The 25,378-nt window shown below is 41.7% G+C and overlaps 1 protein-coding gene across 1 annotated transcript in view; it reads left to right on the plus strand.

The window, feature by feature from the left end:
- Positions 1-24,962: 24,962 nt before the first annotated feature.
- The window catches only part of LOC105218033 (BTB/POZ domain-containing protein Tiwaz), a 75,130-nt gene continuing 74,714 nt past the window's right edge, over positions 24,963-25,378 (plus strand). The window contains exon 1 of the mRNA XM_011193366.3: positions 24,963-25,121. The gene's annotated coding sequence lies outside the window, so the exon portion shown is untranslated. The remainder of the gene's footprint in view (positions 25,122-25,378) is intronic.

Consider the following 25,378-nt stretch of genomic DNA (forward strand, 5'->3'; position numbering starts at 1 on the left):
AATTCCTTTATTCTTATTGCAGAGCATGCTGCTTTTTGTGAATATATATGTCTATGGGTAGTTGATGCAGGATCACATTAAGCGCATCAGTCGGACATGACTTGATTGCTCCAGTTACTCCTGCACATGCAGTCCTTTGTATTCCATTTAGTTTTCTGATGTTATATTGTTTCTTTAGCGCTGGCCACCATACCAGCGCTTCATATGTAAGTATTGGTTTAATGACATCCGTATACATCCACATGATTATACGAAGCTTAAGGCCCCAATTCCTGCAAACAATTCTCTTGCAAGTGTAGTAGGCCATATAGGCTTTTTTGTTCTTTTTTCAATGTGCATTTTCCAGTTCAGTTTGGTGTCAATCTCCACCTTTAAGTATTTAGCTGTGGGAGACAATGAGACTGTTTTGGTTCTGCTTGTGAAAAGCATCAGTTCTATTTTATTAGGGTTAACACCTAGTTCATTGTTCGTAGCCCATAGGTTTAGCCTGCGTAGTGCTCTTTCCATAATCTCACTGACTGTTGAAGGAGACATGCCTGATACCAACAACACTATATCGTCTGCATATGCTACTGCTTTCACCCCTCCGCCGTTAAGTTGGAGTAGTATTTCGTTCCGCGATACAACCCATAGAAGCGGGGAGAGGACCCCTCCTTGATTTATTATACAATCTCAGGCTGGAAACAGTCATTATACATAATATATTCTATCAAACGAATGCCTGGACTGATTCCATTCATACTAAACCCTGAAAAATATTGTGGCGAAGAAAACATATTCGTTTTATTGAGTCGTTCACTAAATAATTTCGTTTCGATAACATCTGATCATATTGAATTTTTTTCCAACCAGCTTCACACTTAAAGGCTTAAATCAAACAGATTTATAATTTATATTTTTTTATATTTTTTCAAAAGAAACGAATGAGTTTTCCCAAAGAAAGTATTTACAGAACTTTTAAATTTAACTTTACTGAAATATGTAGTTGTTTTTGAAAACGTCGTTCTCAACTTTATATATTCGAGACAAAAAACTGAAAAGAAAATATAATTGTTTCACAGTTGACTGGTAGTTTCAACCGGCCCAATGAATATTAACTGAACAGCCTCTACTAACGAGGAAAGAATGAAACATGAACCGCCGAATACCAAATAACAGTATGAATATCTCTGCATGAATGCAACAACAAAGTATTTAAATACGATATTATACAGCGATGGGTGCACAATTAAAACAAAAAAGATGGTATGGCTCATTCTGCAATGCCAACTGGACAAGTGAGCATCAATTGCTATGCGCAAAAGTTGAGTCGCATATCTTTTTAAGCACCAATCACAACCAATGACCGTAGAGGGACGAAAGAGTTGAAAAAAAAAATGTTCGCAGCGCACTTATTAAGTGCAGTTTGGCATAAAAGTGTGGTTGCACTCGTTGCAGCAGTGGGTAAGAGCGACATGCAAGCGAACTGGACTCCGCTACCGTTGAATGGTGGATGCGCTGCAGAATATTGCGATTATGCGTCCCAGTTGTAACATTCCGAATTTAAACATATACAATAAAATATAAAATATTATTATTCATATTGGCGATATTCGTGCACCAGCATGAGCTTTGATGAAATCCCAGCAAACCAAAGGATTTGAATGCGTTCCTAACTGACTAACATGGCCTTCGTTTTAAAAATACGATATTTTTTAGAAGTACTATTTCTATTATTAGAGGATGGGATCATGTGTAGAAGTTCACGCAAGTGAGGAAAGTTTTTGATTGTCATTCACTTGGGAGTGGCCAGAAACGATTCTTCTCCACATGGTTCAAGCAGCTCACGGCTTCCGGTTTTAGACCAAGTATCCTCTGGGTAGCCAACAGACATCCGTTTGAAGGCGAGCTAAAGTGAGAAGGCGAAGCCCGCTTATGCGGTTGTGCGTAGGGCTTGGGACCCACCACATAAAAAAATCTCCCCAATGAAAAATCTACGAAAGCCTCGGATGAGACACCCCCCTTTTGATGACGACCCCTGCAAACGTTTTAAGTATAATGATATAAGGGCATGCACCTGGAATGTCCGGACCCTTAATTGGGAAGGTGCCTCTGCCCAGCTGGTTGATGTCCTCATACGACTCAAGGCTGACATCACCGCTATCCAAGAAGTGCGATGGACGGGACAAGGACGGAAGAAGGTGGGTCCTTGTGACATCTACTACAGCGGCCATATAAAGGAGCGCAAATTTGGTGTTGGATTTGTGGTGGGAGAGAGACTCCGTCGCAGAGTCCTGGCATTCACCCCGGTGGATGAACGTCTTGCCACAATCCGCATCAAAGCGAGGTTCTTCAACATATCGCTGATTTGCGCCCACGCCCCAACGGAAGAGAAGGACGATGTGACCAAAGATGCTTTCTATGAGCGCCTAGAACGCACCTATGAGCGCTGCCCCCGCCACGATGTAAAAGTCGTGCTTGGCGATTTTAACGCCAGGGTGGGTAAAGAAGGTGTCTTTGGCACAACAGTCGGAAAATTCAGCCTCCATGACGAAACATTGCCAAACGGTCTGAGGCTGATCGACTTCGCTGGGGCCCGAAATATGGTCGTTTGTAGTACCAGATTCCAGCATAAGAAAATACATCAAGCTACCTGGCTGTCTCCTGATCGAAACACGCGGAACCAAATCGATCACGTTGTGATAGACGGAAGACATGTCTCCTGTGTTTTAGACGTGCGTACGCTCCGAGGACCAAATATAGACTCGGACCATTATCTGGTCGCAGCGAAGATACGCACCCGCCTCTGTGCAGCAAAGAATGCCCGTCAACAAACACAAGGAAGGTTCGACGTCGAAAAGCTGCAATCGCAACCGACAGCCACGAAATACTCTACTCGACTTGCACTCCTGCTCTCTGAGAGCACTCATCAGCATCTCGGTATAAGGGAACTGTGGAACGGCATCTCAAACTCACTGCGTACCGCTGCAGCCGAAACAATTGGTTTTCGGCAACGACAAAAAACAAGCTGGTACGATGAGGAGTGCCGTCTCGCAGCGGAGAGAAAACAGACTGCCTACCTCGCAACGTTGCAAAGGACCACAACACGTGCGGGATGGGATAGATACCGAGAGCTGAAGAGGGAAGCGAGACGCATCTGCAGACAAAAAAAGAAAGAGGCCGAAATGCGTGAGTACGAAGAGCTTGAGAAGCTGGCAGACAGAGGGAATGCTCGAAAATTTTATGAAAAAATGAAGCGACTTAACGAAGGTTTCAAGACCGGAGCATCCTCATGTAGAGACCAAGGTGGTAATCTGGTAACCGATGTCCAGGGCATACTGGGATTATGGAGGGAACACTTCTCCGACCTGCTGAATGGCAGTGAGAGTACAACACCAGGAGATGGCGAACCCGATCCCCCAATCGATGACGATGGAACAGATGTTCCATTACCCGACCATGAAGAAATTCGAATAGCAATTACCCGCTTGAAGAACAACAAAGCAGCGGGGCCGATAGATTGCCGGCAGAACTATTCAAATACGGCGGCGAAGAACTGATAAGGTGCATGCATCAGCTTCTTTGCAGAATATGGTCGGAAGAAAGCATGCCTGACGATTGGAATCTCAGTGTGCTCTGCCCAATCCATAAAAAGGGAGATCCCACAATCTGCGTCAATTACCGTGGGATCAGCCTCCTAAATATCGCATACAAGGTTCTATCGAGCGTACTGTGTGAAAGACTAAAGCCCACCGTCAACGAACTGATTGGACCTTATCAGTGTGGCTTTAGACCTGGAAAATCGACAACTGACCAGATATTCACCATGCGCCAAATCTTGGAGAAGACCCGTGAAAAGAGGATCGACACACACCACCTTTTTGTCGATTTTAAAGCTGCTTTCGACAGCACGAAAAGGAGTTGCCTGTACGCCGCGATGTCTGAATTTGGTATCCCCGCAAAACTAATACGGCTGTGTAAATTGACGTTGAGCAACACCAAAAGCTCCGTCATGATTGGGAAGGACCTCTCCGAGCCGTTCGATACCAAACGAGGTTTCAGACAAGGTGACTCACTATCGTGCCACTTCTTTAACCTGATGCTGGAAAAAATTATAAGAGCTGCAGAGCTAAACCGAGAAGGTACAATCTTCTACAAGAGTGTACAGCTCCTGGCTGTGAGTGTGTACAGCTCCTGGATATTGATATCATCGGAAGCAACAACCGCGCCGTTTATTCTGCTTTTTCCCGCATGGATAAGGAGGCGAAGCGAATGGGTCTGGAGGTGAATGATGACAAGACGAAATATCTCCTGTCATCAAACAAACAGTCGGCGCATTCGCGTCTTGGCTCCCACGTCACTGTTGACAGTCATAACTTCGAGGTCGTAGATAATTTCGTATACCTGGGAACCAGCATCAACAACACGAACAATGTCAGCCTCGAAATCCAGCGCAGAATAACTCTTTCCAACAGGTGCTACTTTGGACTGAGTAGGCAATTGAACAGTAAAGTCCTCTCTCGACGAACCAAAATCAAGCTCTACAAGTCGCTTATCATTCCCGTCCTGCTTTACGGTGCAGAAGCTTGGACGATGTCAACATCAGATGAGACGACACTAGGAGTTTTCGAGAGGAAGATTTTGCGCAAGATTTATGGTCCTAAGAACATTGGCAACGGCGAATACCGCAGACGATGGAACGATGAGCTGTACGAGTTATACGACGACATTGACATAGTTCAGCGAATAAAAAGACAGCGGCTACGCTGGCTAGGTCATGTTGTCCGAATGGACGAAAACACTCCAGCCCTGAAAGTGTTCGATGCAGTACCCGCCGGAGGAAGCCGAGGAAGGGGAAGGCCTCCACTCCGTTGGAGGGACCAGGTGGAGAGCGACCTGGTTACACTTGGGATCTCCAACTGTCGCCGAACTGCAAAGGAGAGAGAGAGGTGGCGCACTATCGTCGATTCGGCTATAACCGGCTAAACGGTTGCAACGCCAATCACATACATACATACTATTTCTAAAGCATGATTAAGTGTATATAGTTCGAGAAGTTACGAACTTTTAAACAAAAAATGCATATACAAGTCGAGTTGAAAATGGAATGTTTAGTGATAAAATAGTAGTAATTCAACTCTAAGTTAGTTGTCTATGCCGATCAATCAGCTGATGAAACACACCAACTTCTTATGAACAGCAAAAACAAAAATGTATAAAAGCTGATCGTGTAGCCGGCAGTGCGAAAGCCAAAAACAGGTTTCTCAATTATAATCTTTATGTGTTAAATTAATTTGGCTGTGCGATAAGGCTGTAAGCAACCCATCCAAAACGGATATAAAGTTAGCCTTAGAGAAGCTGGTGCTAAGTGTTCGTTGGCATATGGATGCTTTGGTCAGTGACATATCGCTCAATATTTACATTGACATTTCCGATTTTTATTAAGTTCTGTAACTATTTTTTTACCTCGGTGCTTGTCACACAAACTGACACACACATAAACAAACCGGTCTGTATAAACCTACATAAATATATACACATAACTAGTAAGGAAAGGCTAAGTTCGGGTGCAACCGAACATTTTATACTCTCGCAATTTATTGAAGAAATTTAACCAATACATATATGCGGAATAAAGCTCACCGTATTTTTGAAAAACCTATAATTAGGTATATGGGAGCTAGGAGAAGATACTTTTGAAAAACCTACAATGAGGCATATGGAAATGTTATGACCCGATTTTAATAATTTTTGGAACAGAGACACACTATTAGAAGAAAACAATTTCCTCTGAATTAAATTGAGATATCTGAGAGATTTACCCATATTTTCGGTTAAAATTTATCCTTAGGCGCTGAGTTCAACATGTTCGATATCTGGGCCTTGAAAAGTTATGGTCCGTTTTCGACAATTTTTTCACAAGTGAAGCCAGAGATGATATGCACTAATTGTGTAAAGTTTTATTCCGTTATCTTTATTGGTTCCTTATGTTTACATTGTAAAGTGAAGGAATATGATGAATTTCAAAATTGAGTTATAAGGAAAGTAGTAGTGGTTGTGAACCGATTTCGCCCATTTTTTGCCCGTGTTATCAGGGTGTCAAGCAACTATTATTTACCGAATTTCATTCGAATCGGTCGAGTAGTTCCTGAGATATGGTTTTTGACCCTTAAGTGGGCGACGCCACGCCCATTTTCCATTTTGTAAAAAAATCTGAGTACAGCTCCCTTCTGCTATTTCTTCTGCAAAATTTAGTGTTTCTGACGTTTTTCGTTAGTTAGTTAACCCACTTTTAGTAATTTTCAACCTAACCTTTGTATGGGAGGTGGGCGTGGTTATTATCCGATTTCAACTATCCGAACCGACTGCAGAAAGTTTGGTTTATATAGCTTTATTAGTTTGCGAGTTAAATACAAATAACCGATTTGTGGGCGGGGCCACGCCCACTTCCCCAAAAAAATTGCATCCAAATATGCCCCCACCTAGTGCGATCCTTTATTCCAAATTTGACTTTTATATCTTCATTTATGGCTTAGTTATGACGCTTTATGTGTTTGTGGTTTTCGCCATTTTGTGGGCGTGGCAATGGTCCGATTCTGCCCATTTTCGAACTTGATTTTCTTATGGTGCCAAGGAATATTTGTGCCAAGTTTCGTCAAGATATCTTAATTTTTACTCAAGTTACAGCTTGCACAGACGGACAGACGGACAGACGGACGGACGGACAGACATCCGGATTTCAAATCTACTCGTCACCCTGATCACTTTGGTATATATGACTCTATATCTAACACTTTTAGTTTTAGGTGTTACAAACAACCGTTATGTGAACAAAACTATAATACTCTCTTTAGCAACTTTTGTTGCGAGAGTATAAAAACGTATAGCGGTTTTTGAAATAGGCTTGCTTTCTGATGACGCCTTATACACACATACACACGATATGAGCGAATGTAAATGCACTTTTTACAATTTTACATATTTTTACTTTTATGTTTTCCATGCATTTTTTCAAGCGTCCGCAAAAAAAATTAATATTGCAAATAAAAACATTTGGAAAACATGAAATTATTTATTATAAATCGCAGGCAATTTGTCATCTCTCATTGCACTGCTGTGATTTATAAAATTTCGTTGGGCATATCTCTTGGAAATTTTGCGCGTTTATATTTTTCGGTTCCTTGTTTACTATATATAATTTGCTGAAGCCCTTTGTGTGCCAGCGATTTACTACATGACTGCCTATTATGGCAACAAGCTTTTCCAAATGCACGTGTGTGTGTGTTTCTTACTCATTCCAATGCCAGTGCGTATAAGTAACATTGAATTTTTCATTGACAGGAGAATTTTTTAAATTTGTAAACTCGACATTGTGACATTCGTGGATATTTGCAGTCAACCGCTTACGGCTTTTTACTAGGTTTTGCATAAAATATTAATATATCAGATTTTTGGTTTTTATATGTTGGTTATGTCAATATTTGAACAAGTTTTTTCTACAATTTACCAATCGGTGAGTGTAATGGAAAAACGAACAAGCAACTGTATTTAAGAATTTATAAAAATTTAATATTGTAAAATAGAGTATCGTCTAGGTATTGTATATACAAATAAATAATATGTAAATTATTAAAAATTCAGAACATTTTATATCCTAGCACTCTACAAGGACCAAGGGCTGGGAAATGTCTTAACTTATTTCCAAACATATCGTAAATGAATTCAGTATTCCTGAATCACAGTGGAAAACATTTATATATTATCACATTGTGGCAAAAGAGGAACGGAATTTTTTTCACAATCACATATAGACTAATTTAAGATCCGGACATACATACTTAATTTTGTTTGGCATTAAATTGCAGTATGCTCTCGAAAATATTTCCTCTTAATTGTATCACATAGAATAATGGGGAATGGGGTCATATGTAGAAGTTCACGCAAGTGAGGAAAGTTTCTGATTGTCATTCACTTGGTAGTGGCCAGGAACGATTCTTCTGCATATGACTCAAGCAGCTCACGACTTCCGGTTTTAGACCAAGTATCCCCTGGGTAGCTAACAGACATCCGTTTGGAGGCGAGCTAAAGTGAGAAGGCGAAGCCCGCTTGTGCGGTTGTGCGTAGGGCTTGGGACCCACCACATAAAAAAATCTCCCCAATGAAAACAAACACCGAGCCTCGGATGAGAAACCCCCCTTTTGATGACGACCCCTGCAAACGTACTAAGGATCATGATTTGAGGGCATGCACCTGGAATGTCCGGACTCTTAATTGGGAAGGTGCCTCTGCCCAGCTGGTTGATGTCTTCATACAACTAAAGACTGACATCACCGCCGTACAAGAAGTGCGATGGACGGGACAAGGACGGAAGAAGGTGGGTCCTTGTGACATCTACTACAGCGGCCATATAAAGGAGCGCAAATTCGGTGTTGGATTTGTGGTGGGAGAGAGACTACGTCGCCGAGTCCTGGCATTCACCCCGGTGGATGAACGTCTTGCCACAATCCGCATCAAAGCGAGGTTCTTCAACATATCGCTGATTTGCGCCCACGCCCCAACGGAAGAGAAGGACGATGTGACCAAAGATGCTTTCTATGAGCGCCTAGAACGCACCTATGAGCGCTGCCCCCGCCACGATGTCAAAATCGTGCTTGGCGATTTTAACGCCAGGGTGGGTAAAGAAGGTGTCTTTGGCACAACTGTCGGAAAATTCAGCCTCCATGACGAAACATCGCCAAACGGCCTGAGGCTGATCGACTTCGCTGGCGCCCGAAATATGGTTGTCTGTAGTACCAGATTCCAGCATAAAAAAATTCATCAAGCAACGTGGCTGTCCCCTGATCGAAACACGCGCAATCAAATCGATCACGTTGTGATAGACGGAAGACATGTCTCCAGTGTTTTAGACGTGCGTACGCTCCCAGGACCAAACATTGACTCGGACCATTATCTAGTAGCAGCAAAGATACGCACTCGCCTCTGTGCAGCAAAGAATGCCCGTCAACAAACACAAGGAAGGTTCGACGTCGAAAAGCTGCAATCACATCCGACAGCCGAACGATTTTCTACTCGACTTGCACTCCTGCTCTCTGAGAGCACTCATCAGCATCTCGATATAAGGGAGCTGTGGAACGGCATCTCAAACTCATTGCATACCGCTGCAGCCGAAACAATTGGTCTCCGGCAACGCCAAAAAACCAGTTGGTACGATGAGAATTGTCGTTCCGCAGTGGAGAGAAAACAGACTGCCTACCTCGCAACGTTGTGATCGACCACAACACGTTCGGGGTGGGATAGATATCGAGAACTGAAGAGGGAAGCGAGACGCATTTGCAGACATAAAAAGAAAGAGGCCGAAATGCGTGAGTATGAAAAGCTTGAAAAGCTGGCCGACATGGGTAATGCTCGATAATTTTATGAAAAGATGAGGCGATTAACAGAAGGTTTCAAGACCGGAGCATTATCATGTAGGGACCGAGAACGTAATCTGGTAACGGATGTCCAGAGCACACTGGGATTATGGAGGGAACACTTCCCCGACCTGCTCAATGGCAGTGAAAGTACAACACCAGGAGATGGCGAACCCGATTCCCCAATCGATGACGATGGAATAGATGATCCATTACCCGACCATGAAGAAATTCGAATAGCAATTACCCGCTTGAAGAACAACAAAGCGGCGGGGGCCGATGGATTACCGGCCGAGCTATTCAAATACGGCGGCGAAGAACTGATAAGGTGCATGCATCAGCTTCTTGACGATTGGAATCTTAGTGTGCTCTGCCCAATCCATAAGAAGGGAGACCCCACAATCTGCGCCAACTACCGTGGTATAAGTCTCCTCAATATCGCATATAAGGTTTTGTCGAGCGTATTGTGTGAAAGACTAAAGCCCACCGTCAACGAACTGATTGGACCTTATCTGTGTGGTTTTAGACCTGGAAAATCGACAACTGGCCAGATATTCACAATGCGCCAAATCTTGGAAAAGACCCGAGAGAGAAGAATCGATACTCACCATCTTTTTATCGATTTTAAAGCTGCCTTCGATAGCACGAAAAGGAGCTGCCTTTATGCCGCGATGTCTGAATTTGGTATCCCTGCAAAACTTATACGGCTATGTAAGCTGACGTTGAGCAACACCAAAAGCTCCGTCAGGATCGGGAAGGACCTCTCCGAGCCGTTCGATACCAAACGAGGCTTCAGACAGGGTGACTCATTATCGTGCGACTTCTTCAATCTTTTGCTGGAAAAAATAATACGAGCTGCAGAACTAAATAGAGAGGGTACAATCTTCTACAGCGAATAAAAAGACAGCGGCTACGCTGGCTAGGTCATGTTGTACGGATGGAAGAAAACACTCCAGCTCTGAAAGTATTCGATGCAGTACCCGCTGAAGGAAGCCGCGGAAGAGGACGACCTCCACTCCGGTGGAAAGACCAAGTGCAAAGTGACCTGGCTTCACTTGGTGTTTCCAGTTGGCGCCAAAAAGCAAAAAGGAGGAATGAGTGGCGCGCTCTGGTGGATTCGGCTATAATCGCTTAAAGCGGTTCCTACGCCAAATATATATATATATATAATGTTAAGTAAATTAACGGCAACCATTATATTTAGTATATGGGGCACGGATCACTCATATAATACAGTACATAGAAACAATGCTAAGATATCTTACACATTGACCCATATAATTTGAATAAAGTCAGCGCGAATAACTAATACTATTATACTTTATCATTACACTATTATACGCTACCCAATACGACACCTAATATCGAAGCTTGAGGTTGTGACTGTAGTCTGATATATGTAGTTCGTCCGAGAATTTTTGTATTGCAAATAGTCTTTGCCATTCATTCCATTTAAATAGGCCACTGGTAAGTTATATTTAGTTTGAATTTCTCCATAATTTTCCCTTAGAACTACTACCTAGAGGTTTTATAAACAAACTAAAACATTATTTAGAAAGAGAATGCATTTATACTCGTACGTTCTCGGAGCAGAAATCAAAGCTTAAACGTATTCTTGAAACTTTTTAATTCGACACGGCAAGAGGTACAATTTGCTACTTATACTTTATAGAATGATTTTTTTTTATTATTTAATTTTCGAAATTTTTTTATTCAAAATTAAAAAAAAATCAGAGTCAAAGCCGTCGCGAAGCTCTACAATGGCGGTAACTGTCAAAACATTTAATTAACATTGATGGCATGATCGATAATAATGATAGTAAAACATTTCACACCATCATCGATAGTTTCAAGAACTATTTATATATTGTCTGACAGCTCAGAAGTCGCAAGATAGTAGTAGGCAATTTATTTTCGAAAGTCGACCCGTATCCAGGATCTGGACAATTCTAGGAGCGAACTTTAAAAATAAACGGCTCAAATGGCTTAGATCGCGCTCCTATGTCGATCAAGCATCCAAACATTTAGAAGAAGAAAAAGTTACGGTACTGAGAGATGCATCAACATTTGCAGATATACTATATATGTCAATGTCATCAAAATCATCCACTTTTAAAGTTTCTTAAAATAATTGAAGAAAAGGTCAAATCAACCAGCGAAGAAGCCTTTATTGGTATATGTTACCACAAATATGTTTATAGTAACAAATAAAATTTACAGAACACCGAAATTCGTGCTTGTGAAAATATGCGGAATAAAAAAGACTCTTTCGTACAGATTCGAGAAAAAGATCAGCATTGAAGCAAAAAAAAGTTTACAAGCTTCTCTGTTTAAACAAAGCAAATTCCTACAGTGTATCTGTAACTTAAAAGAGTCTTTGACTTCAATAATATTCCTTTTTTAATACGCTTTTATTAGCTTCACTTGTATGTATGTTTGTTTGTTTGTAACTTTTTCCAGTGGTAGTTAGCAAACAGATACGCTTAAAAGTATGCAACATATGTATATACTCAAAAACATATTCTTAAAGAAAGCATACTTTTATAGAAAAGCTATGCATTAGGGTGGAGCGAGTTCTATTTATTTTTAATTTTTGCTTCGACATACCTGTAGAGAGTTGCTTTTTTAGGTAAAAATTAAACACAAGAAAAATTAGTAAGCTCATGCTATGTTAACAACGGGAAGGGGTATTACTTTCTTTACACCCAGTTCACTTGTTCGCGTTCATTTATGTGTTACAGCTGAGATCGGGATATTTACTGTAAGCAGTATGATGCTTGTGGCTTAGTTTATAATTGTAATTAGTTCTTCTTACTGGTATTAATCGAATATGTCATATGTTCAATATGTCATATGTTCAAACACGATAAACGACGAACTATCCTGTCTTTTGTTGCCAGAGAAGTTACCTGTTTCTAAATTACCTACATGAAAATTTATCGGTCAATAAAACATTAATTAAAGCCCGATAAAACAACAAATGAGCTGACAGTTCTTGAAATATCTGAAATATTAGGAATTGTAGCTGTTAAAGGGTGTGGTGTTCTCAAAGAGGAAGTAAATTTCTTACTCGACCAAAGATCAATCAGAAAAATGGTGGTAGACGGTGTCGATATAGTTGTAACTGTGCGGAATAAGAAAAATAAGATTGAAAAGAAAAGTTTGTCGCGGAACACAGAGGTACATTATTTTGACAAGCTCTGTAGTTCTTGTTCTTTGGCTGATGACTTTTCAGTTGAAAGCAGCAGCTCATGTGATAGTTTTCTCAGACCATTTAGTCCTATCATTATCCCTTGCCGTCATTATCCCTTGCATGTGATCGTACTGAAGTCTCCAACAAACCCGCTGCCATTATAGCATCTTCTGTCTTAAAAGACGTTGGTATTATTTCATCGAACGATCCAAGTTGTGTCATTGATCGTTCAAAGTTGCGCTGTGAAAGAACTAAGGTCAGATCAACTTTACAAGAAGCGGACTGCAATAAAATACTTATTGGTTTGAATTTTGACGGAAGTAAGGATAGAAGATCATTATATGATTTTTTCGGATCAAAGAAGCAACTAGTATTTTGGCCATGTCACCTGTGAGTCGGAGACACAACAAAAATATTAAAAACACTATATTATTCCATTTGAAATCTAAGTCGGTAAAGCTGACTGAATAAGCTGTTGTTGGGTGCGATGAAAATATAATGAACACAGGTTTCAATATGCCATCACAGTGGTTTATCTGTCGATTGGAAAAACTACAGGACCTAAATGCTTTTCGGGCGCCATCGGATCTCAATTACAAATTTTTCAAATTGCCGATACAACGAATTTACCGTTGTATCTACAATCCAACGAAATGGATGTTTTTGTCACCCAGAAAACCTTCTCATTGCCAGAAAAGGAACTTGCGTATCGAAGAATTGTAGAAGCAAGATCAGAGATGACTTCGAAAGTTTAAAGTACATGAATTAACTTCGATACCAAAGGTTACACTGAGCCACCTCTAACTTTAAATATATCGGGTGAGACCATGAAAGAAATTGCCAAAAACGGTCTTGGTACATGGTACAACCAAGCGTGGAGCGCTGCTTCAAGTTGGTCCAGAAGCATCACGTGTAGTTTGTGGGAAAAATAAACGAGATGATTTTATTAAGTCAAGGCTGCTATCGCGTCAACGAATGCTTTATTTCAAAACAAAAAACAGTTTGATGTGTAAATAGTACTTTAAGTTTTGCAAGAGAATTATTTTCTTAATAAATGTTTAAATTGTCAATTTTTTGAATTTTCGACTGTACTGTAATATAAAAATAACAGCACACCAAGAGAATTAATATGAAATTATTTAAAATACATGGCTATCAGGTAATAAAATTTAGTTTTGTAATTGCAAAGCTAGGCTTATAATAGGAAGAACTTTTGGCTAAAATTCAGATTCATATCATCAAAACAAGGCCTATATTAAACACTTGCAAAAAGCAACTTCAATTGAAAACTTGGTTTGATACGCTTTTCCACCTGTATCTTTAAATGGTTGTAACCTTTTTAGTGGTACTGAAACTTAAAATATTTGAGCGGCATTGTAAGGAAGTGCCTTAAAAGTATGTAACGCCTACCTATAAGTTTCAACCATCAATGGTGTTACTTGAATACATATGTACATATGTTCATATGTTTCAAAACTTCTCTATAAAAGCCAATTAGTAACAGGAAAAAATTAAAAAAAAATTATGTGCTGACAAAAATAATTAACGAAACATATTTGTATTTTTGGTTAAGCGTGGGTGCTTTATATCAACTCACAATTTTTTAGTTTGATGTGGTTTAAAATCTTGTTTTTTAGTTTTTTAAACTATCCACTGCATAATTACAAAAATATCGATAATTTTCCTATACTTTCGAAACTATAGAATGGTAGTAGGTAGGTACTATCGATAGTTTTGCAGCTCTACTAAACAGTATTTTCAATCTCTGCTTGTTTTCCGAAAAAAATTAATTTTGGAATTGGTAGTTTTGTCGACTATATTTATATACAAATTAAAAAGCGAAAAATAAAGCCTCGGATGAGACACCCCCCTTTTGATGACGACCCTTCCAAACGATTTAAGGATAATGATATAAGGGCATGCACGTGGAATGTCCGGACCCTTAATTGGGAAGGTGCCTCTGCCCAGCTGGTTGATGTCCTCATACGACTAAAGGCTGACATCACCGCCATCCAAGAAGTGCGATGGACGGGACAAGGACGGACGAAGGTGGGTCCTTGTGACATCTACTACAGCGGCCATATAAAGGAGCGCAAATTTGGTGTTGGATTTGTGGTGGCAGAGAGACTACGTCGCCGAGTCCTGGCATTCACCGCGATGGATGAACGTCTAGCCACAATCCGGATAAAAGCGAGGTTCTTCAACATATCTCTTATTTGCGCCCACGCCCCAACGGAAGAGAAGCCTGAAACGCACCTATGAGCGCTGCCCCCGCCACGATGTCAAAATCGTGCTTGGCGATTTTAACGCCAGGGTGGGTAAAGAAGGTGTCTTTGGCACAACAGTCGGAAAATTCAGCCTCCATGACGAAACATCGCCAAACGGCCTGAGGCTGATCGACTTCGCTGGCGCCCGAAATATGGTCGTCTGTAGTACCAGATTCCAGCATAAGAAAATACATCAAGCTACTTGGTTGTCTCCTGATCGAAACACGCGTAACCAAATCGATCACGTTGTGATAGACGGAAGACATGTATCCAGTGTTTTAGACGTGCGTACGCTCCGAGGACCAAATATAGACTAGGATCATTATCTGGTTGCAGCGAAGATACGCACCCGCCTCTGTGCAGCAAAGAACGCCCGTCAACAAACACAAGGAAGGTTCGACGTCGAAAAGCTGCAAACACAACAGACAGCCACGAAATACTCTACTCGACTTGCACTCCTGCTCTCTGAGAGCACTCATCAGCATCTCGGTATAAGGTAGTGGTCGGCACGAGAGGAATTGTGAGTGTATAGGTGAGCACGAAATAATGAATACCCAGTGAGAACTCTGTAGCCTAACATTTTAAGAATGTTTTTAATTTTTCATAAAACATGAATTTTTGTGCTCATTTATTCATTTTAGTTATTTTATTATTTAAACAAATATATTAGAACACAAAAGCATTAACTTTTCTGTATTTAAATAGCTTAAAACCATATATATAATACATAACATAAAACGACATTCATAAAAATAGGCATTTTGCGCAGGGCACTTAAGCAAAGTGCCATAGCTATGCGCGATGTTTACTCGTTGCTGGTTCGACAACGACTGAATGATAAAGCGTAAGCGTACGTGTGACTTGACTCGGCACAATTGTGGTATGGAGTGCCGACCACTGGTGTAAGGGAATTGTGGGACGGCATCTCAAACTCACTGCGTACCACTGCATCCGAAACCATTGGCTTTCGGAAAAGTCATAAAACAGCTGGTACGATGAGGAATGCCGTCTCGCAGCGGAGAGAAAACAGACTGCCTACCTCGCAACGTTGCAAACGATCACAACACGTGCGGGATGGGATAGATACCAAGAGCTGAAGAGGGAAGCGAGACGCATCTGCAGACAAAAAAAGAAAGAGGCGAAATGCGTGAATACGAAGAGCTTGAGAAGCTGGCAGACAGAGGGACTGCTCGAAAATTTTATGAAAAAAGAATCGACTTAAACGAAGGTTTCAAGACCGGAGCATCCTCATGTAGAGACCAAGGTGGTAATCTGGTAACCGATGTCCAGGGCATACTGGGATTATGGAGGGAACACTTCTCCGACCTGCGGAATGGCAGTGAAAGTACAACACCAGGAGTTGGCGAACCCGATTCCACAATCGATCACGATGGAATTGATGTTCCATTACCCGACCATGAAGAAATTCGAATAGCAATTACCCGCCTGAAGAACAACAAAGCGGCAGGGGCTGATAGATTACTGGCTGAGCTATTTGTGCTCTGCCCAATCCATAAAAAGGGAGATCCCACAAACTGTGCCAACTACCGTGGGATACATATATTTGGCGTAGGAACCGCTTTAAGCGATTATAGCCGAATCCACCAGAGCGCGCCACTCATTCCTCCTTTTTGCTTTTTGGCGCCAACTGGAAACACCAAGTGAAGCCAGATCACTTTACACTTGGTCTTTCCACCGGAGTGGAGGTCGTCCTCTTCCGCGGCTTCCTCCAGCGGGTACTGCATCGAATACTTTCAGAGCTGGAGTGTTTTCTTCCATCCGTACAACATGACCTAGCCAGCGTAGCCGCTGTCTTTTTATTCGCTGAACTATGTCAATGTCGTCGTATAAATCGTACAGCTCATCGTTCCATCGTCTGCGGTATTCGCCGTTGCCAATGTTTAGAGGACCATAAATCTTGCGCAAAACCTTTCTCTCGAAAACCCCAAGAGTCGTCTCATCGGATGTTGTCATCGTCCACGCTTCAGCGCCATACATCAGGACGGGAATAATGAGCGACTTATAGAGTTTGATTTTGGTTCGTCGAGAGAGGACTTTACTTTTCAATTGCCTACTCAGTGCAAAGTGGCACCTGTTGGCAAGAGTGATTCTGCGTTGGATTTCAAGGCTGACATTGTTGGTGTTGTTAATGCTGGTTCCCAGATAAACGAAATTATCTACAACTTCAAAGTTATGACTGTCAACAGTAACGTGGGAGCCAAGACGCGAGTGCGCTGACTGTTTGTTTGATGACAGGAGATATTTCGTCTTGTCCTCATTTACCACCAGACCCATACGCTTCGCTTCTTTATCTTGTCTGGAAAACGCAGAACAAACGGCGCGGTTGTTGCTTCCGATGATATCAATATCATCGGCATACGCCAGGAGCTGTACACTCTAGTAGAAGATTGTACCCTCTCTATTTAGTTCTGCAGCTCGTATTATTTTTTCCAGCAATAGATTGAAGAAGTCGCACGATAGTGAGTCACCCTGTCTGAAGCCTCGTTTGGTATCGAACGGCTCGGAGAGGTCCTTCCCGATCCTGACGGAGCTTTTGGTGTTGCTCAACGTCAGCTTACATAGCCGTATTAGTTTTCAGGGATACCAAATTCAGACATCGCGGCATAAAGGCAGCTCCTTTTCGTGCTATCGAAGGCAGCTTTAAAATCGATAAAAAGATGGTGAATATCGATTCTTCTCTCTCGGGTCTTTTCCAAGATTTGGCGCATTGTGAATATCTGGCCAGTTGTCGATTTTCCAGGTCTAAAGCCACACTGATAAGGTCCAATCAGTTCGTTGACGGTGGGCTTTAGTCTTTCACACAATACGCTCGACAAAACCTTATATGCGATATTGAGGAGACTTATACCACGGTAGTTGGCGCAGATTGTGGGGTCTCCCTTCTTATGGATATGGCAGAGCACACTAAGATTCCAATCGTCAGGCATGCTTTCTTCCGACCATATTCTACAAAGAAGCTGATGCATGCACATTATCAGTTCTTTGCCGCCGTATTTGAATAGCTCGGCCGGTAATCCATCGGCCCCCGCCGCTTTGTTGTTCTTCAAGCGGGTAATTGCTATTCGAATTTCTTCATGGTCGGGTAATGGAACATCTATTCCATCGTCATCGATTGGAGAATCGGGTTCGCCATCTCCTGGTGTTGTACTTTCACTGCCATTGAGCAGGTCGGAAAAGTGTTCCCTCCATAATCCCAGTGTGCTCTGGACATCCGTTACCAGATTACCTCCTCGGTCCCTACATGATAATGCTCCGGTCTTGAAACCTTCTGTAAATCGCCTCATCTTTTCATAAAATTTTCGAGCATTACCCATGTCGGCCAGCTTTTCACGCTTTTCATACTCACGCATTTCGGCCTCTTTCTTTTTATGTCTGCAAATGCATCTCGCTTCCCTCTTCAGTTCTCGATATCTATCCCACCCCGAACGTGTTGTGGTCGATCGCAACGTTGCGAGGTAGGCAGTCTGTTTTCTCTCCATTGCGGAACGACAATTCTCATCGTACCAACTGGTTTTTTGGCGTTGCCGGAGACCAATTGTTTCGGCTGCAGCGGTATGCAATGAGTTTGAGATGCCGTTCCACAGCTCCCTTATATCGAGATGCTGATGAGTGCTCTCAGAGAGCAGGAGTGCAAGTCGAGTAGAAAATCGTTCGGCTGTCGGTTGTGATTGCAGCTTTTCGACGTCGAACCTTCCTTGTGTTTGTTGACGGGCGTTCTTTGCTGCACAGAGGCGAGTGCGTATCTTTGCTGCTACTAGATAATGGTCCGAGTCAATGTTTGGTCCTCGGAGCGTACGCACGTCTAAAGCACTGGAGACATGTCTTCCGTCTATCACAACGTGATCGATTTGATTGCGCGTGTTTCGATCAGAGGACAGCCACGTTGCTTGATGATTTTTTTTATGCTGGAATCTGGTACTACAGACAACCATATTTCGGGCCTCAGCGAAGTCGATCAGCCTCAGGCCGTTTGGCGATGTTTCGTCATGGAGGCTGAATTTTCCGACTGTTGTGCCAAAGACACCTTCTTTACCCACCCTGGCGTTAAAATCGCCAAGCACGATTTTGACATCGTGGCGGGGGCAGCGCTCATAGGTGCGTTTCAGGCTTCTCTTCCGTTGGGGCGTGGGCGCAAATAAGAGATATGTTGAAGAACCTCGCTTTGATGCGGATTGTGGCAAGACGTTCATCCACCGGGGTGAATGCCAGGACTCGGCGACGTAGTCTCTCTCCCACCACAAATCCAACACCGAATTTGCGCTCCTTTATATGGCCGCTGTAGTAGATGTCACAAGGACCCACCTTCTTCCGTCCTTGTCCCGTCCATCCTCATTTGTATGAGGACATCAACCAGCTGGGCAGAGGCACCTTCCCAATTAAGAGTCCGGACATTTCAGGTGCATGCCCTCAAATCATGATCCTTAGTACGTTTGCAGGGGTCGTCATCAAAAGGGGGGTTTCTCATTCGAGGCTCGGTGGTTGTTTTCATTGGGGAGATTTTTTTTATGTGGTGGGCCCCAAGCCCTACGCACAACCGCAGAAGCGGACTTCGCCTTCTCACTTTAGCTCGCCTCCTAACGGATGTCTGTTAGCTACCCAGAGGATACTTGGTCTAAAACCGGAAGTCGTGAGCTGTTTGAGTCATATGCAAAAGAATCGTTCCTGGCCACTCCCAAGTGAATGGCAATCAGAAACTTTCCTCACTTACGTGAACTTCTACATATGACCCCATCCCCCAGGGGATACCGTGGGATAAGCCTCCTAAATATCGCCTATAAGGTTCTATCGAGCGCACTGTGTGAAAGACTTAAGCCCACCGTCAACAAACTGATTGGACCTTATCAGTGTGGCTTTAGACCTGGAAAGTCCAACATGGACCAGATATTCACCATGCGCCAAATCTTGGAGAAGACCCGTGAAAAGAGGATCGACACACACCACCACTATCATCGGAAGCAATAACCGCGCCGTTGGTTCTGCTTTTTCCCGCATGGATAAGGAGGCGAAGCGAATGGGTCTGGAGGTGAATGAGGACTAGACGAAATATCTCCTGTCATCAAGCAAACAGTCAGCGCACTCGCTTGGCTCCCACGTCACTGTTGACAGTCATAACTTTGAAGTTGTAGATAATTTCGTATACCTGGGAACCAGTATCAACAACACCAACAATGTCAGCCTCGAAATCGAGCGCAGAATCACTCTTGCCAACAGGTGCTACTTTGGGCTGAGTAGGCAATTGAACAGTAAAGTCCTCTCTCGACGAACCAAAATGAAACTCTACAAGTCGCTTATCATTCCCGTCCTGCTTTATGGTGCAGAAGCTTGGACGATGTCAACATCAGATGAGACGACACTAGGAGTTTTCGAAAATATCTGACTTTGGCCTAATTTGCTTCTCCATTACTTGTTCTTTTGTTAAACTGTTCGATGCGGTGTTAACACTGATTGCACTGCTTAAATTTGCGCGAAATGAATTATAGGACCATAACTGTATTCAACCACAGACATACATGCATACGTATAGCACGAAAAAATATATATATATATATATATATTTGGCGTAGGAACCGCTTTAAGCGATTATAGCCGAATCCACCAGAGCGCGCCACTCATTCCTCCTTTTTGCTTTTTGGCGCCAATTGGAAACACCAAGTGAAGCCAGGTCACTTTGCACTTGGTCTTTCCACCGGAGTGGAGGTCGTCCTCTTCCGCGGCTTCCTCCAGCGGGTACTGCATCGAATACTTTCAGAGCTGGAGTGTTGTCTTCCATCCGTACAACATGACCTAGCCAGCGTAGCCGCTGTCTTTTTATTCGCTGAACTATGTCAATGTCGTCGTATAAATCGTACAGCTCATCGTTCCATCGCCTGCGGTATTCGCCGTTGCCAATGTTTAGAAGACCAAAAATCTTGCGCAAAACCTTTCTCTCGAAAACCCCAAGAGTCGTCTCATCGGATGTTGTCATCGTCCACGCTTCAGCGCCATACATCAGGACGGGAATAATGAGCGACTTATAGAGTTTGATTTTGGTTCGTCGAGAGAGGACTTTACTTTTCAATTGCCTACTCAGTCCAAAGTAGCACCTGTTGGCAAGAGTGATTCTGCGTTGGATTTCAAGGCTGACATTGTTGGTGTTGTTAATGCTGGTTCCCAGATAAACGAAATTATCTACAACTTCAAAGTTATGACTGTCAACAGTGACGTGGGAGCCAAGACGCGAGTGCGCCGACTGTTTGTTTGATGACAGGAGATATTTCGTCTTGTCCTCATTCACCACCAGACCCATACGCTTCGCTTCTTTATCTAGTCTGGAAAACGCAGAACAAACGGCGCGGTTGTTGCTTCCGATGATATCAATATCATCGGCATACGCCAGGAGCTGTACACTCTTGTAGAAGATTGTACCCTCTCTATTTAGTTCTGCAGCTCGTATTATTTTTTCCAGCAATAGATTGAAGAAGTCGCACGATAGTGAGTCACCCTGTCTGAAGCCTCGTTTGGTATCGAACGGCTCGGAGAGGTCCTTCCCGATCCTGACGGAGCTTTTGGTGTTGCTCAACGTCAGCTTACATAGCCGTATTAGTTTTGCAGGGATACCAAATTCAGACATCGCGGCATAAAGGCAGCTCCTTTTCGTGCTATCGAAGGCAGCTTTAAAATCGATAAAAAGATGGTGAGTATCGATTCTTCTCTCTCGGGTCTTTTCCAAGATTTGGCGCATGGTGAATATCTGGTCCATTGTGGATTTTCCAGGTCTAAAGCCACACTGATAAGGTCCAATCAGTTCGTTGACGGTGGGCTTTAGTCTTTCACACAATACGCTCGACAAAACCTTATATGCGATATTGAGGAGACTTATACCACGGTAGTTGGCGCAGATTGTGGGGTCTCCCTTCTTATGGATTGGGCAGAGCACACTAAGATTCCAATCGTCAGGCATGCTTTCTTCCGACCATATTCTACAAAGAAGCTGATGCATGCACCTTATATGCACGAAAAAATATACAATAAAGTAATCACAACAAAACGACTGAACAAATGCGAATAGAAAAAGTAGAAGAAATAAGAATGCGATGAATATAGTCAGCAAGCCCCGCAGCGTGCGATGAATGTGGCAGAACGAAGCAGGGTTACAGAGTGAAGGGAATGAGAGCAAAACATGAAATTTTTATTCATAATCAGCACTTGTGCTGCCTGAGGTCAGCTATCATAGCGCCCGCGGCCACCAGAGCGGCGGCGAACTGTGCGCCGAACAATGCCACACTCACACCCAAACACACGGACCCACCAACAACAACTGCCAAACGCTGTCAACATATTTATGCACACATATACATACATACACAACATATAATATATATAAACACATTCGCGCTGGCGTTCGCTGTGGCACTGATGGCTGGCAGTGGCTCCGTGTATTATTTTCAAAAGTTGAAATCCATCATTGGTGCAGCGCCGGCGGTCACATTTGGGATGAAATATTATAATTACGAGCGAAATGCCCGCGGGCGTCACAAGGCGAGGCGAGGCGACAGCGCTGGGGATGGCGATGGCGATGGCCGGCTCTGTGAGAGGAAGGTGCGAGCGGATTTGGCGCAGGCAGCCAAGCAACCAAACGCCGGCGATGGCATAGTTAAAGCGTTGGGGCGCTGGTGCGCCGAGTCGAAATCTGCGGCCACGTCTGAGATTGGGTCCGCTGCGGTTTGCTGTGTGCTGTGCGATAAGATGTGGTGAGGCACGCCGAGTTACGTCAGCGCAGCGTTGAGCTGCTGTGCCGGTTACGTTGGGGTGTGGTGTCACAGCTTAGTTGCTTGTTTGTTTGTTTATGCTGGCGCACAACTAACTCAACTTCCGGGGAGGGGGAGGCTGGTGAGTTGAGTTGGGTATTACCAGTGCCGTGTGCGGCGACGCAGGCGATCTGCTGCATGCAACTGACCGATGATTCCGTAGAAGTTGTGGTAGTATGTTGTTAACATTGCTGCTCTTATGTGGTTGTTTATGTGTGTGTGTGTCTAGCGTTGGTGTTGTGCTGCTGATTGTGGCCGATTTATTGCTGATGGGGATTCTCTATTTTCTATGTAAATTTTTACAAGTGCCAATATTAGTGTGGCTGTATGTATGTTTGAGTGTTTGTGTGTGCATATCCCCTGCTGTTTGTTGATTCTGGCAAATGTGGCAAGCAAATCGACAGTTACTGCTTTGATGCTTATGGCATTTTGTTGTTGTTGTTTTTGTTTTTCACAGCATTGCCGCTTCGTCTTAGATGTAATCATTAGAGTTGGAATGCGAAAATGTTGCCACACTTGCAGCAGTGCAACAATTTGTTGCAGTAGTCTTTGCCTAAACCACCTATGTATGTTTGTATGTGTGTGCTTGTTTGTTTGTGAATGTAAGTTGCTGCTGCAATTATGATGTTGCACCAGGCGAAATTGCTGCGTTGTTGCCGTTAGTGGTGATAATTCAGATTTTGTCATTTTGATAAGCGCTCAACATCGTACCGTTCGAATTAATGTACCGATATTTATACAAACATATTTACCCAACTATGCAACTGGCTTTCTTACATGCAAAATTCTTGCACGATTGTTGACTTCAGAAATAGTCTAAACTAATTTTAAAGAAGTTAAGGTATACAATTGGTAATAAGAATTTATTAGAAAGGACAAAATTAAAATTAAAATTAAAATTAAAATTAAAATTAAAATTAAAATTAAAATTAAAATTAAAATTAAAATTAAAATTAAAATTAAAATTAAAACTAAAATTAAAATTAAAATTAAAATTAAAATTAAAATTAAAATTAAAATTAAAATTAAAATTAAAATTAAAATTAAAATTAAAATTAAAATTAAAATTAAAATTAAAATTAAAATTAAAATTAAAATTAAAATTAAAATTAAAATTAAAATTAAAATTAAAATTAAAATTAAAATTAAAATTAAAATTAAAATTAAAATTAAAATTAAAATTAAAATTAAAATTAAAATTAAAATTAAAATTAAAATTAAAATTAAAATTAAAATTAAAATTAAAATTAAAATTAAAATTAAAATTAAAATTAAAATTAAAATTAAAATTAAAATTAAAATTAAAATTAAAATTAAAATTAAAATTAAAATTAAAATTAAAATTAAAATTAAAATTAAAATTAAAATTAAAATTAAAATTAAAATTAAAATTAAAATTAAAATTAAAATTAAAATTAAAATTAAAATTAAAATTAATTATTGTTGTTCTATTTATGCTTAAAGGCTGATCAAAAGATCGTTCTGAAGACAGCCTGGTTAAAGTACTCGGAACGGAGTCACATTTTTAATCCATATATGGCCAATCAACATTGGCAGCATTCCTTAAACAAATATTTGGAGAATGTATTCTGTCGTTTTCTTTCACCTCTTATAGTTCTAAGTTTCATAACTTCATTAGCTTAACATATAGATATTTATTAATTGTGTTCTCATAAGTATACTACTTGTCAAAATAGTGATGTTCATACATACATACATTTGTATGTCGTTTGCGAAATCTTTTCACCAAAATCTACATTTTAATGAAACAAGTTTCAAAGCAACATTTTTCGCCTACAGTCAGCCCGCAAGACCTTCTGCCCTCATCCCCGTGGCTCACGCATACTTCCCACTTAGTGTTTATATTGTATATAGACTTCTATATAAATATATTTGTATGTGTGTATGTATGGGTTTGTAGCTAAATGTATTTGTATTAAAATTCCATTCAACGCATAACCCGAGGCAATGCAGAACGCCCGGAGCGAGGACTCTTTTCTAACATCCCAAGCGCACGCAAAGGCAAAACACACGCGCACACACACACAACCAAAGGCGTTCCAGCTGCTATATGCAAATGCCGGCGTGAACCTGTTTGAACCAACTAAACGCCGGAAGCGGTTACTGACGCGCCATACGCTACCTCGCCACCACCACCACCAGCAACCGGACCTCTAGCAACAGCGCCGCATTTCCTGTGCTTAGACACGCTCTCTGCTGTGGTGGTCGATGTTCGCTTGCAACCTGTTGGGCGAATCGGTTGCATGGATTGGTTGTGGTGGTTGTTGTTTATTTGTGCGCTTTGTTGTCAGTCGTTGCCTGATTTTCATACCGTTTGCTTTGGATTGTGGTGAGCGTATAAAAGTGGCTCAAATTGTGTGAGAAAGCGAAAAAACATTTTATTAAACATTACTTTTAGTGAACGAGTGTAGTGCTTTAGAGAATTGTGACTTGGCAGAACAGTGTAAGTTGTTAAAATATTTTATTCCATGGAACATTATTAATGGTGGAATAACCCCATGTTGCTGCTGAAATATTAGCAACACGGCTTTGAGTTGTTTCAGAAAAAAAAAACTAAATTTGTGTTTGCAGCCCTAAGCATATTTAATATCCATTAGAATGCGCTGCCGAAGTTTAGATTGAAAAAAAGTGCGTCAAGCTCTCCATATTTGCACATGAAACAAAAGAATGTCAGCTCATACATACAGAAGTAGCAAAAGC

The sequence above is a fragment of the Zeugodacus cucurbitae genome, chromosome 6, assembly GCF_028554725.1.
Source record: "Zeugodacus cucurbitae isolate PBARC_wt_2022May chromosome 6, idZeuCucr1.2, whole genome shotgun sequence".
NCBI classification, from domain to species: Eukaryota; Metazoa; Arthropoda; class Insecta; order Diptera; family Tephritidae; genus Zeugodacus; species Zeugodacus cucurbitae.